The 15,422-nt window shown below is 40.4% G+C and overlaps 1 non-coding gene across 1 annotated transcript; it reads right to left on the bottom strand.

Moving 5' to 3' along the window:
• Nucleotides 1–11,817: 11,817 nt before the first annotated feature.
• On the bottom strand, nucleotides 11,818–11,955 carry LOC119949008. Its single transcript, XR_005457106.1, has one exon. It is a non-coding gene; the product is annotated as a small nucleolar RNA SNORA7 (small nucleolar RNA).
• Between the last annotated feature and the right edge of the window lie 3,467 nt (nucleotides 11,956–15,422).

The raw sequence follows: 15,422 nt of genomic DNA, 5'->3' as shown, positions 1-15,422 counted from the left end.
CATGTCCAGTATCATTCTTTCTCCCCACACCATCTCTGAGAGGTGGGGGTTGGCAGGTGCTCATTGACACATTTGGAGAGAAAGGAAATAGACATAGAGCAGTTAAATGACCTGCCAAATCTTTCATGGTGGATCAGGCTGCTGGTCGAGCCTGATTCTCCGGGGACATTGTGGTCTCTCCAGTCAAGTGCTCCCTAGCCCCAGAAGTCAGGAGTGAGTTTGGGGGCTCTCAGCAGAGGCTCCTGGCTACTACTGGCTACTTAGAGAAGCAGCATGGCATAGCAGATAGAGTATGGATCAGAGAGTCAGAAGGTCATGAGTTCTAATCCAGCTCCACCACTTTTCTGCTGTGTGACCTTGCGCAAGTCACTTCACTTCTCTGGACTTCAGTTTCCTCGTATGTAAAATGAGGATTAAAACTACGAGCCCCATGTGGGACAGGGACTGTGTCCAACACGATTTGCTTTTATCTACCCCCTGCCTGGCACACAGTAAGCGCTTAACCAATACCGTGATTATTGTTATTATTATTATTATTGTTATTATTATTATTACTGACTCCGGCCTTTCCGGCAGCAGCCAGGAGGGAGCAACTCTGGGAGCGGGAACAATTTACAAAGTCCTGCTGCAGCTTTCTTTGTCAAATATCAGTCAGTACTACGTGGAGAAGGGTCCCCTGGGGATTGGAGGAGCCCAAAACCATAGGATTCAGGCATGAATCCCTTTATCAATCAGTGCTACTATTTGAGCACTTTCTATGTGCAGAGCACTGTACTATTGATTGAGTCATTGATGACATCTCCTCAGTGGTCATCATTGACATGTCCACCATCTCTGTTGCCCTGTACTCAACCAAGCGCTTAATTCAGTGCTCTGCACATAGTAACTACTCAATAAATCCCAGTTACTTGTTGATCCATGGCATTTCCTGAACACCCATTTTGTGCAGAACACCATACTAAGCTCTTGGAGACCATAGGAAAAGCAGAGTTGCAGGCCTTGCCCTCAAGGAGCTTACACTCAAATGAGTTTACCTGTCCATGATTTCAATCAATTAATCCACTGTATTTGTTATATGCAGAGCACTATACTAGGTACTTGGGAGGGTACATTATAACAAAGTTGTTAGACACATTCCCTGCCCACATTTTCTGTCAAAATTTTGAATTTTCTTCATACTTTGCATTATTTGCCCTCTGGAAGGCTAATCCCAGAAACGGAGTGTCATCCACAAGTGGTTGGGCTTGTGCCGATTTTCTGGAAGCCCTTCAGTGAAGATATAGATACAACTCAGGGCTGGAATTTTGCTATTTTCATTGTGGCTGGGTTTAAACTTCAGAGATGATCCTGAGTTTTATAAGGTTATTTTCCTATTATTGCCCCCATATTCATAACGTCGCCTCATATTTGCTGGCATATCAATCTCCTCTCCAGACCTAATTCTGAATCACCCTCATTTTTTTTTCAAACTAAGCAAGAACCAGCTCCGTTTGCATGCGTATGTCCAGAAATGCTCTGGACATGTTACTCCCCTCCTCAAAAATCTCCAGTGGCTACCAATCAACCTACGCGTCAGGCAAAAACTCCACACCCTCGGCTTCAGGGCTCTCCATCACCTCGCTCCCTCCTACCTCACCTCCCTTCTGTCCTTCTGCAGCCCATCCCGCACCCTCCGCTCCTCTGCCCCTAATCTCCTCACTGTGCCTCGTTCTCACCTGTCCCGCCGTCAACCCCTGGCCCACGTCCTCCCCCTGGCCTGGAATGCCCTCCCTCCCCACATCCGCCAAGCTAGGTCTCTTCCTCCCTTCAAAGCCCTACTGAGAGCTCACCTCCTCCAGGAGGCCTTCCCAGACTGAGCCCCCTCCTTCCTCTCCCCCTCCCCATCCCCTCCGCCTTACCTCCTTCCCCTCCCCACAGCACCTGTATATATGTATATATGTTTGTACATATTTATTACTCTATTTCATTTGTACATATTTATTCTATTCATTTTATTTTGTTAACATGTTTTGTTTTGTTCTCTGTCTCCCCCTTCTTGACTGTGAGCCCACTGCTGGGTAGGGGCCGTCTCTATATGTTGCCAACTTGTACTTCCCAAGCGCTTAGTACAGTGCTCTGCACACAGTAAGTGCTCAATAAATATGATTGAATGAATGAATAGATGGAGGCAGATTCTTAAATAAAAATATTATCTGCCTAGTGAGCACACATTTTTTTTCTGAAAAACTTTAGCTAATGCACTACGTAGTTCAAATAATGTGCAGAAAGTTATATTAGCTTCCCAATTTCCCTGTGTTTTTCTTATCAGATCCAACTTGCCAACGGGGTGTGGGATGTTCATAACTACAAAAATGCTGAAAAGTTATTTTTCCTCTTTATTTGGAGGAGAGATTTGAATGCATTCTTTACAAGTGGTGATCAGCAAAACTTCTATTTTCCAACACTTTAAAAAGCATATCTTGATTGTTTTGTATTACCCTGTTGTTTTTTTGCTGGCTTTTCAGTCTAGCTTTCAGCTTCATCTCTTCTGTGGAACTCCTTAGTGCAGCTTTAACGGGACATTTTTCCACAAATCCCTTAGTGTGGGGGAAACCTTTATGGTTGCTCTTTAGCAGACACATTACCTGCCTTTTACCTCAGAAGCATGTGCTTTATTGTACCTTTGGCCAAGGTTTTCCAGCTAACCGTACTCTGCATTAGACACCATCTACTAAAGAGAAGAATCACTTTTAAAAACTGCTGAAATGAGTCTGTACCATGAACCAGGCAGCAGTTAATTCAGTAATGGTTCATAGACCTATAAACTTCTCTTCTAAAAGGGGACATTTACACAGTCTTAAAGACTGTTTTGGAACAGTATAAAAGGAGTCATATAGCTAGACAAATTTGGAATAAATTTTTATTGTGATTCAGAATTTCAAATAAAAACAGTAGAATGTGAAAAAATATTAAAGTATAATTTCAACTCTACTTTTTAGCACCATTGCTAAATAAAACTGTAGTTATAATCTAAACAAAATATATCTGAGGTGTCAAAGTATTTCTCAGCATGGAAAAAGTCTACAGATTATCCTCTTAGATGATCAAGCACTTCTCTTGATCATAGCTTCCACTTATATGTTGAAGAAGTGCAAATTAAATTATTAATAATTAATGCTATAATTAATAATTAAATTATTATGTTTATAGTTGGGTTATGTTCTTCCAACAGATACTTCAGCACTTCCTCTGAGTCTTTAGGGCAGGAACTGTGTCCTGTGTCTACTCCAGCGCTTACTAAGGGCCTGGTGCTTAGGAAGTGCTTTATCAATACCTCTATTAGTGAAAGCTTCTTTCATTCATTCATTCAATCATATTTATTGAGCACTTACTATGTGCAGAGCACTGTACTAAGCGCTTGGGAAGTACAAGTTGGCAACTGCCTTCTTGAAGGCAGTGATCACGCCTACCAACTCTGTTGTACTGTCCTCTCCCAAGCATTCGGTACAGTGCTCTGCACACAGCAAGCACTCGATAAATACTATTGATTAACTGATTGAAGGCAGGGACCATGTCTACTAATCTTATTGTACTCCCTCAAGTATTTATTATGGGGCTCAGCACACCATAGGACCTCAATTCATACTAGTGATTGATTGCCTCAATGTGAACACTTCGCTAATCCAAACAATTGGCAAGAAGGCATAAGAAGTCAAAGACATTCAAAAATCTATATAAAGTGTAATGTCATATTGTAGTCAATCAGTGGTATGTATTGAGTGTTTACTCCCTGCAGAACAACTGTACTAAGCACCTGGGAAAGTACAATAGAATAAGTAGAAGCAGAGTAGCCTAGTGAAAAGAGGGCCTGGGTATCGGAGGACCTGGTTTTGAATCCATGCCCTGCCACTTGCCTGCTGTGTGACTTTGAAGAAGTCACACAACTTCTCTGTGCCTGTTACCTCATTTATAAAGTGGAGATTCAACCTATTCTTCCTATTTAGACTGTGAACCCCAATGTGGGACAGGGACTGTGTCCAACCTGTTTATCTTATATCTATACCAGTGTTCAGTACAGTGCTTGGCACATAGTGAACTCTTAACAAGTACCATAATGATTATTGTTCTTATTGTTGTAATTATTGCCAAAGAGACTAAAAGTTGCTTCTATGAATATATAATTATGTTACTGAGGAAATTTAGAGTCAGCAACGATGAAGGACTGAAACTATCTAAGCCAAGACAATGAATTTCCAAGCCTTTCTTAATGCCAGATTGAATTAACTGAATTTTGCCATTTGTTCACTTAAGCAAATTGTTTCTCGAAAACTACACTCGCTATTCCCTCTCCCCATCTCTTTGTTATCTTCCGTTTAGTGTCCTGTCCCTGAACGGACTCCCACACTCTTCCTGCCAGGCCTCTACTCTCCAGCTAAAACTTTTCCCAACTGCATTATTATTAAGGAAGCTGAATTGGATAAAATCTGAGTGTTCGTCAGAAGTGGGATGCTCACATATTCATTCCATTCCCTGTTCCATCCTTGTTCTTCCTTCCTCCTGCTCCCTCTCTTTGTAAATTCTTCATGTTTGTCCACCTCCCCCCATTAGATTATAAGCTTCAGGAGGGCAGGGAACATGGGTCTTGCTTTGAGTGTATTTCCCCAAGCTTTTGGTACAGCGTCCATTATGTGTATGGAAAATATTACTGATTGATTGGATGATTGATTGGTTGTAGTCCCGAAGACCCATTCCGAAAGGGCTCACTTTTCACAAAATTGACATTTGAGAACTATCACTTCACTGGAAAAAAGAGCATGTAAATTCCAACCTCTTCCACCAAACTCCCACTGCCTCCACACATGCATATATGCATAGAGTTAATGAATGCATTTGAACTCCATAATGATATTTTCAGTAATGTCACTACTGAAATTCAGCAAAGATTCCTGAAAAAGAAATTGGTGGCTCAAAACCACATCTTCACTGGTGAATTCACCTTTCACCTATGTACATCAGTCTGAATCCCCTTGGCAATTTGTGATCACTTGCTGCAGTCCCTTTCTACTGAGGCTCAAGTCTGCGACCACAATTTCCCACTTCTTTGCAGCAGATTTTTTTTTTAAGTTTTTCATTCTTATGATTTACAAAGTCGTTCACGTGAGAGTGCTCCTTGGAATTGGTGACAAACTATGTTCAACTAAAGTGTTCAGTCACAAACCTGATGATTGAAAGACCATTTCTTGTGAAGAATTATACTATATAAATACAGAGATTATACAGTAAAGGAGATATTTTGTGGAGATTGATTTTGCCAGTCCACAGCATTAATGAATATGGCATATTTTTGTAAATGACTTGACTGCTGACTATATTACCCTGAGAGAGTGCAAGATTTTGGGGATTTGTTGTTAAAAAATTCAACTAGATGCCTAAGTGAAGAGTTGGGGGTTTAAATGAGAGAATGAAAAAATCCCTTTTTCCTGTATAATCTTTTGGGATTTATACATCATCTAATTAAATTAGAAATACGAAGCACATACTTATAAAAGAGAAAGGGAAAGGAGAGGAGAGTACTGTCTTCTCAAAAAAAGAGGCAAAACAGACAAACCTTAAGTATATATCAAGATTTTTGTGAAACCATATTTTATAGTTTGTTTTCATACTGAATCAGGTGAAGTGTTAAAGTATTGGGGGAGAAAATTGTTTATTTGGACTGGGTTAGCCATGTTTGCTATTTCCATGGATTCCAGTATACCCAGCTTTTCCGTAACATGTGTTTCTCTACACCAGGATTAAGGAATGTTGTTACCATTAGCATTCTCATATCATAGGCAGCATTGCTTAGTGGCTAGAGCTCAGGCCTGGGAATCAGATGGACCTGGGTTCTAATCCCGGCTCTACCATATGTCTGCTATGTGACTCTGGTCAAGTCACTTCACTTACCTGTGCCTCAGTTACCTCACCTGTAAAATGGGGATTAACACTGTCAACCCTATTTGGGACAGGAACTTTGTCCAATCTGATTATCTTGTAGCTACCCCAGCACTTCCAACAGTGCCTGACAAATAGTAAGCACTTAACAAGTACCATAATTATTAAGATCTGCATGTGGCACAAGTCAACTGGTTGTTGAAAAGAACAATCACGTGGATGTGTGGGGGGTTGATTAAGATGAGATGTTCCTGTCCTCCCACACTCTGCCTCAGTTTTACAGGATGGGACTTTGGGTCTCTGTATTGCAACTCTGTGCTTAAAACAATAAAATAAGAAATAGGCGCAAGGGTGTTAAGCATTTTACTAATAAAACTGATCCTTTTAACCTTTATGGTTTCCTCATTACTAAAATGGGGATTCAATATCTGTTCTCCCTCCTACTTAGATTCTCAATCCCATGTGGGACAGGGATGGGGTCCAATCTGATCAACCTGTATCTATCCCAGCATTTAGAATAGTGCTTAGCATCTAGTAAGTGCTTAAATACTATAAAAACAATAATATTGGTGAACATAAAAAAAACAGGAATTTTTATCCAAAAATGCCACTCCATGGTGGAACCCTTAAATCATCTGCACCCTAAACCCATTCATTCTCACTAAATCAATGGTTTCCATGATACAATTCCCTCTAGACTGTAAACTTGTTATGAGCAGGGAACATGTCAGGTAATTCAGTTGTATTGTACTCTTCTAAACACTTAGTACAGTGCTCTGCACATAGTAAGTGCTCAATAGGTACAAATATAACTGACAGCTTCCCCATAGCATGGTAATTTAGGATCATAACCCTCACATTCTCAAACTCCTTGCACCTGAAAACTCATTCTGTTTTCTGCATCACTTCTAATAAATACAAGCAAATTGCTATTATGGAAATCTGTTAACTATTATGAAAATGTGTTAAATATGGTTAAATATGGGATAGGGTACCAGGGTTGCTTAGTTCTAGATGGACTTCTTATAGATACACACACCAACTATTCTGTTATCCACCAATTTCAATTCATGTTCTGCACAACAAGGTTCTTATGCATGAAATTTGCCTCCATACTGGAAGATTGACTGTATTCCTAGATTGAATTGTGAATTAATCAATAACTAGTGTTTCTTGAGCTCCTAATGGATGCAGAGCTACTAAGACCCTGGGAGAGCATAAGAGAATGACTAAATATGATCCCTGCCCTCAAGAAGCATGCGGTTTGGTGGTGAGACGGACAGCACAATGAAGAAATAATAAATGATAAATTACAGATAGGAGGAGTTAATGGATTATACAAGATATGTGCATGTATGCTATGTCAGGAGGTTGTGAACTTGGTGAATTGGGCATTTCCTGCAAAGGTGGAAATTCAACTAATGAGTCCAGCTCCGAATAGGGTCAATGTTTATGATTTGAGAGCAGTATATGTACTGTTATTTACAGGTTGAAAAGAGTTTCATAATTGAAACCGTAATGATCTCCTGTAATCTGCAGCTTTCCTCTCTTAGGTAAAGCGTAATTTATATTTTCATTCCACATGAAAATTAGTAGCATTGTATATTTTAAAGAATTTGTAGCACTTGAAGCAACGTAATCACATGGTCTCAAACACAGTGTCTTCCCCCATCAAAATAAGGCCAGTAGAGTTGTGGCATCCAAGAAAGCATCACTGACTGGCATTCAAGTTGGACTTTTCCAAATCAGAGTTCCATTCCTTTTTTTTTTTATTGGATACAGAATCAATCTGCTTAATTCCCATTCAGCGTGATAGACTGTCACTTTGTAGACTAATATATCCTCAGCACGTTGGCCATAATAGTGGTCCAATTAATTCATTAAAACTTTGACCACTATTATGGATAATGCACTCTAGAAGCATTAATCTGGTTACGGCTATGTATCACAATCCATGAAGAAGTGATTCACATGAATGTAAATTATACAAATTAATTCAACATCAAATTGAAAACAGGAAAGGGTACACTTTGTAGTTTATCCGATATAAATTTCAGTCATTATAGTGTATCATTATTCATATATTCTGTTACACATCTGTAGGAATGGTTTATGACACTATGCTAGAGTCTAATTTGCAATTGGCAGTATTACACTCTGAGATAGAATGGAGTGTGTCTTAATTACGAATGTAATAGAGTAATATATTAAGTATGCTTTATAGGTACCAATAAAACTGAATATCGAAATGAATAAGAATGAATATGTTTTCAGTAAAACCTAAGATGTTTTCACTAGGAAAGCCAAAAAAAGCTTAGCAGATTTGGTATACATTTTGCAGATTGTAAATCCCTTGAATTCAAGGCCCTAACCTCCGATTCAACTGTACTGTTCCAAGCGTATTCTCCTAGCAGTAATTAATTTTAATTTCTCTCTCCCCCTGTAAAATGTAAGCTCCTTGAGGGTAGGTATCATGTCAGTCAACTGTATTATATTATACTTTCTACGGTGCTCTGCACACAGTAAGTCCTTAAGAAACACTGCTTTTTAATGGTATTTGTTAAGCTCTTACTTTGTGTCAAGCACTGTTCTGGGTGCTGGGGTAGGTATAAATTCATCAGGTATTGAAAAACAGTGAGGCCCAGTGGATAGAGCACAGGCCTGTGAGTCAGAAGGTCCTGGGTTCTAATTCTGACTCCGCCACTTGTCTGCTGTGTGACCTTGGGCAACTCACTTCACATCTCTGTATCTCAGTTATCTTGTAAAATGGGGATTAAGACTGTAAGCCCCATATGAGACAGGGACTGTGTCCAATCTGATTATTTTGTATCTTCCCCAGTGCTTAGTACAATGCCTGGCACATAGTAAGCGCTTAACAAATACCATTTAAAAAAAAGTTATGGGACAAGCATGGTCCCACAGCAGTTATTGAATCCTCATTTTACACTAGAGGAAACTGAATCGCAGAAGATAAATTAAGTGATTTGACCAATGTCACACAGCGGACAAATGGTGAAGCAGGATTAGAACTCAGCTCCTCTAACTCCCATATCTATGCTGTATCCATTAGGTCATGCTACTTCCAAGATGGTTCAATCATCAATAATATTGACAAGTGTTTAGTACATTCTACACAAAGTACTATTAATTGATGGGAATTCATAGAATATTCGTATTTTGACAATAGTATCTTCCTAATCTATACTGTCAAACATTTTTTTTTTTTTTACTTCCTTTCTCCTAATCCCTTTTGGACTCTGTGAACACCCTTCTTCCAATACGTGTAACATGATGCAGGTGGCAAATTAGCTACTTCACAGCCTGAGGAATATAAACAAAAAGAATCTCGTAGTTGATATTTTGCTGTTGAACAGTTTTGGTGTTCTAAGTCTCGTGTTGGGGTTGGTAACCATTGTCTCCTCTTCTACCTCGGAACATTACACTGTCCTGTTTGACAGACAGAAGCAAAATAACAAGGAATGAGGATATAGCCTCTTCTTGCATACCTTCTGACTGCTCAACTGAGGAGCATCATGGTATAGTGGATAGAACACGGGCCCAGGAGTCAGAAGGACCTCGGTTTTAGTCTCAGCTCCTCCAGGTGTCTGCTGTGTGACCTTGGGCAAGTCATCCTTCCTCTCCCCCTCCTCCCCCTCCACACCCCCCGCCTTACCTCCTTCCCCTCCCCACAGCACCTGTATATATGTATATATGTTTGTACGTATTTATTGCTCTATTCACTTATTTATTTTGCTTGTACATATTTATTCTATTTTTTAAATTTTGTTAATATGTTTTGTTTTACTGTCTGTCTCCCCCTTCTAGACTGTGAGCCCGCTGTTGGGTAGGGACCGTCTCTATGCGTTGCCGACTTGTACTTCCCAAGCGCTTAGTACAGTGCTCTGCACACAGTAAGCGCTCAATAAATACGATTGATTGATTGAATAAATACGATTGAATGAATGAATGAATGAATTTCACTTCTATCTGCCTCAGTTACCTCATCTGTAAAATGGGGATTATGACTGTGAGCCCCATGTGGGATATGGATTGTGTTGAAACTGAATAACTTGTATCTACCCCAGTGCTTAAAACAATGCCTGTCTCCTAGTAAGCACTTAAGAAATACCAAGTAAATAGTGTGTAAATGATTGACAGCCAATGCCTATGAATGATTGCTCCTCCAGTTGGCCTGTCTGTTAGGCTCTATCTGTGCCCAACCCAGTTGCCTTATATCTACCCCAGCTCTTAGAACAGTGCCCATCACATAGTAAGTGCTGAGAAAATACAATTGTTATTATTATAATGATCATTAATATTATCATTATTGATATTTTCGGCTGGAAGTGAGGTTGGGGTTGGGAGGCTGGAAAAGCCTGCATGAAGAGGAGGGAGTATGCTCCAGACTCATCAACAGCTTTCTAGCAAACACACATCCTGGAAACATGTGTTGGGGCAGAGCTAAGTGGAGTTTTTAAAATATGAAATGTTAGCTAAATTAAATTTTAAATTCATCAACCAATCATATTTATTGAGTGCTTACTATGTGCCGTGCAGAGCATTGTATTAAGCGCTTGGGAGAGTTCAGTACAACAAAGTTGGTAGACACATTCCCTGTCCACAACAAGCTTAAAATCTAGAGGGCGAAGCTGACAGTCTAGAGGGGGATTTTGATTTTTAAAGTTGATATTTTGGGCAGTTATGATCTTTGAGGATATGAGAGTGTGGAGGGAAGACAAGCAAGCATATGTTCTATCTTTGAGTCCATGACAAATTATGTCTGTGACTGGGGGTACGCTACTTTGTCTCAACTTATCCTTTAAGCAAGGTTAAAATGCCATCTGGCTTCAAAAGGAGAAAAATTTGTCAGGATTAATAAGGCAAAGTCTTCAAGCACATCAGAGCTATCTCTTTGGAAAATATAAGTTTTTATGATTCTGTTATCTAAGCACCATAATTAATGATGAGCTACTTAAAACACTCAAGAGAGGCAAATTCTTAATTACTTTCGAAGTAGCCCGGCTGTTGATCCAGTGGAAAGGGCACTACTCTGGCTAGCAGAAAATGTGGGTTCTAGTCAATCAATCAATCGTATTTATTGAGCGCTTACTATGTGCAGAGCACTGTACTAAGCACTTGGGAAGTACAAATTGGCAACACATAGAGACAGTCCCTACCCAACAGTGGGCTCACAGTCTAAAAGTCCTGTTTCTGCCTATAGTTGGCCAGAGTAGGGAAAGATCACCCACGCACTCGGCATTGTGCTGCATCCCTGCTCACCAGTTGTTTGTTGCACTCGGTCCCTGTGAGATTTTGGTAGAGATGAGAGAGTGCAGGTGGTGGTGTACAAACCATTCCCACTGTCTATTCCTTCATGTATGTTTGCAGACTGACCACCTATTCTTTAGACATGATCTCATCTTGTCTTACCCTATCGAGTCTTCTTTGACCCATAGTGATTCCAATGACACATGATAATAATAATAATGATGGTATTTGTTAAGCACTTACTATGTGCAAAGCACTGGGGAGGTTACAAGGTGATCAGGTTGTCCCACGGGGGGCTCACAGTTTTAATCCCCATTTAACAGATGAGGGAACTGAGGCCCAGAGAAGTTAAGTGACTTGCCCAAAACCACACAGCTGACAGTTGGAGGAGCCGGGATTTGAACCCATGACCTCTGACTCCAAAGCCCATGCTCTTTCCACTGAGCCATGCTGCTTCTCGAGCCACATCTCTGCCAGAATGCCCTGCCTCCATCTGCCTTCATTCTGATAGTGTATCCATAGAGTTTTCTTGGTAAAAATACAGAAGCGGTTTACAATGACCTTCTTCCACATAGTAAACTTGAGTCTCTCCCTTTGACTCTCTCCCATGCCGCTGCTGCACAGGGCAGGTGAGTTTTGATTTGTAGCAGATTGCCTTCCACTCACTAGCCATTGCCCAAGCTAGGAATGGAATGGATAGGCGTCTGCTTGACTCTCACTACCATAGCCAAGACTGGTAGAGTACTGGAAACTCTCCACGTGCAGTCCTGAGAGGCATTAGAAGTGATGCTGGAGATGAATCCTTTACAATAGTACCAATTGTAGTGAAGTCATAGCTAAAAAAAAACCCAAAACAGGTGTTCATTCAAAATGATCTGACATTTAAATCAATAAACCAGTCTATGTTATTTTTAATGACATTTTTATGCACTTAATATGTACCAGGAACTCTACTAAGATATTCAGGTTGGACAAAGTCCAAGACCCACGTGGGGCTCATAGTCATAATCTCTATTGTACAGATGAGGTACCTGAAGCCCAGAGAAGCTAAGCTACTTGCCCAAGCTTACACAGCAAACATGTAGTGGGTTCAGGATTAGAACCCAGGTCCTCTGTCTCCTAACATGGTGCTTTTTCCAGTAGGCCATGCTGCTTCTCTATTTATTGAGTACTTACTGTGTGCAGAGCACTGTCCTACACACCTGGGGGAGTACAATACAGCAGAGTTGGTAGATACAATTCTGCCTTCATGGGGCTTACAATCTAGTTGGGTGGGCTTACGATTTATATTCCTGAACCACTGTTCAAATGTTTAAATTGAAAAGCATAAGCCTGTGGCTGAAGCCCACCATTCCGTATGGCTCTTAAGTACTGGACCAATTAAGAAAACTCATTCAGCTTCTAAAGAATTTTCACCAGCACAACCAATTAACTATTCTCAACATCAGGTGGCTTTCCATCTCTACCTCGGTGGATCAAGATTAGGAACAAAGAGGTCCAGGAACATTGTGAGGAAATGCGAAGGAGAATGGAGGACAGCTCGATATTCAAGCAGTGTTTGCAATGTAACCTGAAAGAGGGCCTGCTCAAGCAGAGAGGGCAGAATGAATGACATAAAGACATGAAAAATGGATGTAACAGTCGACTATCGAGTCAGTCAATTGTAGTTATTGAGTGCTTACTGTGTGCACAGCACTGTGCTAAGAACTGTTCAAAGGCCACAGTGGTAGAAAAACCATTTTTGGCGGGTGGCATTCAGAGGAGAAATTCCTCTCTTAGAACTGAGCTTTGTGAAAATTGTCATATCAAGAGATAGAACCTTTTCAGGGCAGAATCAGTCAATCAAAAGTCTTAATTGAGTGCTTATAGTGTGCAGAGCACTGTATTAAATGTTTGGAAGAGTACAACAAAAAAGAGTTGGTAGATACATTCCCTGCCCACAGCAAGCTTACAGTCCAGAGGGAACTCCCATCAGCGAGGGTGACCAGTGATGGTATTCCAAAAAACCAGTCGCTGAGATGCACACAACGCTACACACACTCCGTTGGTATTCAGAGGGACAATTTGATGTCATGAACCCACCATTTTGCAGAAGTCCAAATTAGCCAAAACCTAGAGAAGTTCTTTGGAGTTCCCTGGCCTCCCCAATTGTTTCACAGTATTTTCTTTCCCTTTCCATGTTAATGAGAAGTCTGGCACAGAGACCAAGCCACGGAACTCAGCTAGCTCCAGAAGCCACACAAGAGGGCAACTGGCTGTCGAAAATATAATATTGGCTATTTTTTAAAAAGTAGTATTTGTTAAGCACTTACTATCTGCCAGGCACTGTTCTAAGCACTGGGGTAAGTAAAAGCTAATCAGGTTGGACACAGCCCATGTCTCACAGTCTCAATCCCCATTTTACAGATGAGGTAACTGAAACACAGAGAAGTTAAGTGACTTACCCAAGGTCATACAATAGACAGTCGGCAGAGCAGGATTAGAACCCGGGTCCTTCTGACCTCCAGGCCCACACTTTATTCTTTAGGCCATGCTACTTCTTTTTATGTACAAGAACCATGTAACCGATTAAAACTGGGCAGGAGGCAGGACAGCTGTAGCCAAACTGTACTGGATAATGCATGTTGGATCGATCATCCAGTCATCAGCACAGCAGCGATCCATCCTTATGTGCTATAATGATGTCACTCATTTGTCCCAAGACACATGCACACACATGGATGTCATCCACAATAGCATCCCTTTCTCGATAACAACTACGATGTTTCCTCATGTCTGCCATAAACATCCTGGGATGATTGCTACTCAAAAACATTTTCGAAGAGATACTTCAGCTGAATATACAATTATTTGTATAGTAAACAGTTTAAGCTTCTCTAGCATGATTTAATCCCATTTTAGGATCTGAGTTTATTGATGAAATTTGCATTTTCATTTCCAGAACTGAAGTTCTGAAAAAGAGCCTATCATTTTAAAATGCTATACTGTCCTACTTAATATCATAGTGTATTTGTGTTCAGTCTTGGTTTATGTATACGTATGACATCTGCAGATAATCATATTTTTTGTTTTGCCCAAACCCGACACTATCAAAGCAGACTATCTCAAATTAAATATCCAGTGGCCCAGCATTAATCATCCAGACGTCACAGGCTTCAGTGTGTCATTTAAATGAGTGAAAGGCTATGACATCTCTTATTGATTTGTTTTCCTGATTTCTGTTCATTGCTGCTCTTGCACAATTGGAAAGAAAAAGCCCTCTTATAAGCCTATCTCCTTCAACATGCTTTCCCCAATTAATTTCCAACACCCTGAGTCATATAAACCCATCAGCCATCACTAGGTTTTATGCACTTATTTATACCTCTCCTTATTACTCATGCATATATGCTCGTTAAATTGTACATTCAGTGATTCATTTTGATGACTCTGTTTGTAAATACTTTTATGTGTGTCTCCCCCGTTAGCGTGTAAATCCCTTTTGGGCGGACATTGTGTCCCTCACTTGTTCTGTGCATAGTACAGTGCTATTCACCCAGTGGGTACTCATTAAATGCTTCTTCTACATTATGTCCAGTGATGGCTACAAGAATTGGGTTCAGGGCTCACAACCATAAAGAAGGTTAGATACCATCAAAGCACTTTACATCTTCAGTTTGGTCTGACTCAGTGCTATTTTGGCAATACAGTCTATCCTTAAGCCTCCCAAAGGAAGCTCCAGCTTTCTTGACTCATTATTTCTCCCCCTTATCTATCTGTGCATCATTTATTGTTGTGGGCTGGGAAAGTGTCTACCAACTCTATTTTACTGAAATTTCTCAAGCATTTATAACAGAGCTCTGCTCAGTAAATACCGTTAATTGATTGACTGATTGATTGAATAATTAGCAGCCCATATAACCCAGTTATCAGAATTCAACTTTCTATCAATATGATGTGCATGATGTGTCAAGATGCACGTTTTGTGATTTTCACCATTCATAATTTTTGTCAAGGTAAAATGAGACAAAGGGATAAATCTCTATATTAAGCATTTCGTCAGGAACAAAGCAAGTATGTTCACTCAGTCAATTGTATTTATTTATTGAGCACTTCCTGTGTGCCGAACACTGTACAAAGTGCTTGGGAGAGTACACTGTAACAATGTATCAGACACATCTCCTGCCCGCAACGAGCATAGAGTCTAGAGTTTCAGTTCACTGGCCCGAAAGAACTTACAGTCTAACAAAGGAGTCTAAATAGTC

The sequence above is a fragment of the Tachyglossus aculeatus genome, chromosome X3 (assembly GCF_015852505.1).
Source record: "Tachyglossus aculeatus isolate mTacAcu1 chromosome X3, mTacAcu1.pri, whole genome shotgun sequence".
NCBI classification, from domain to species: Eukaryota; Metazoa; Chordata; class Mammalia; order Monotremata; family Tachyglossidae; genus Tachyglossus; species Tachyglossus aculeatus.
This window is presented reverse-complemented; position numbering and strand designations above follow the sequence as displayed.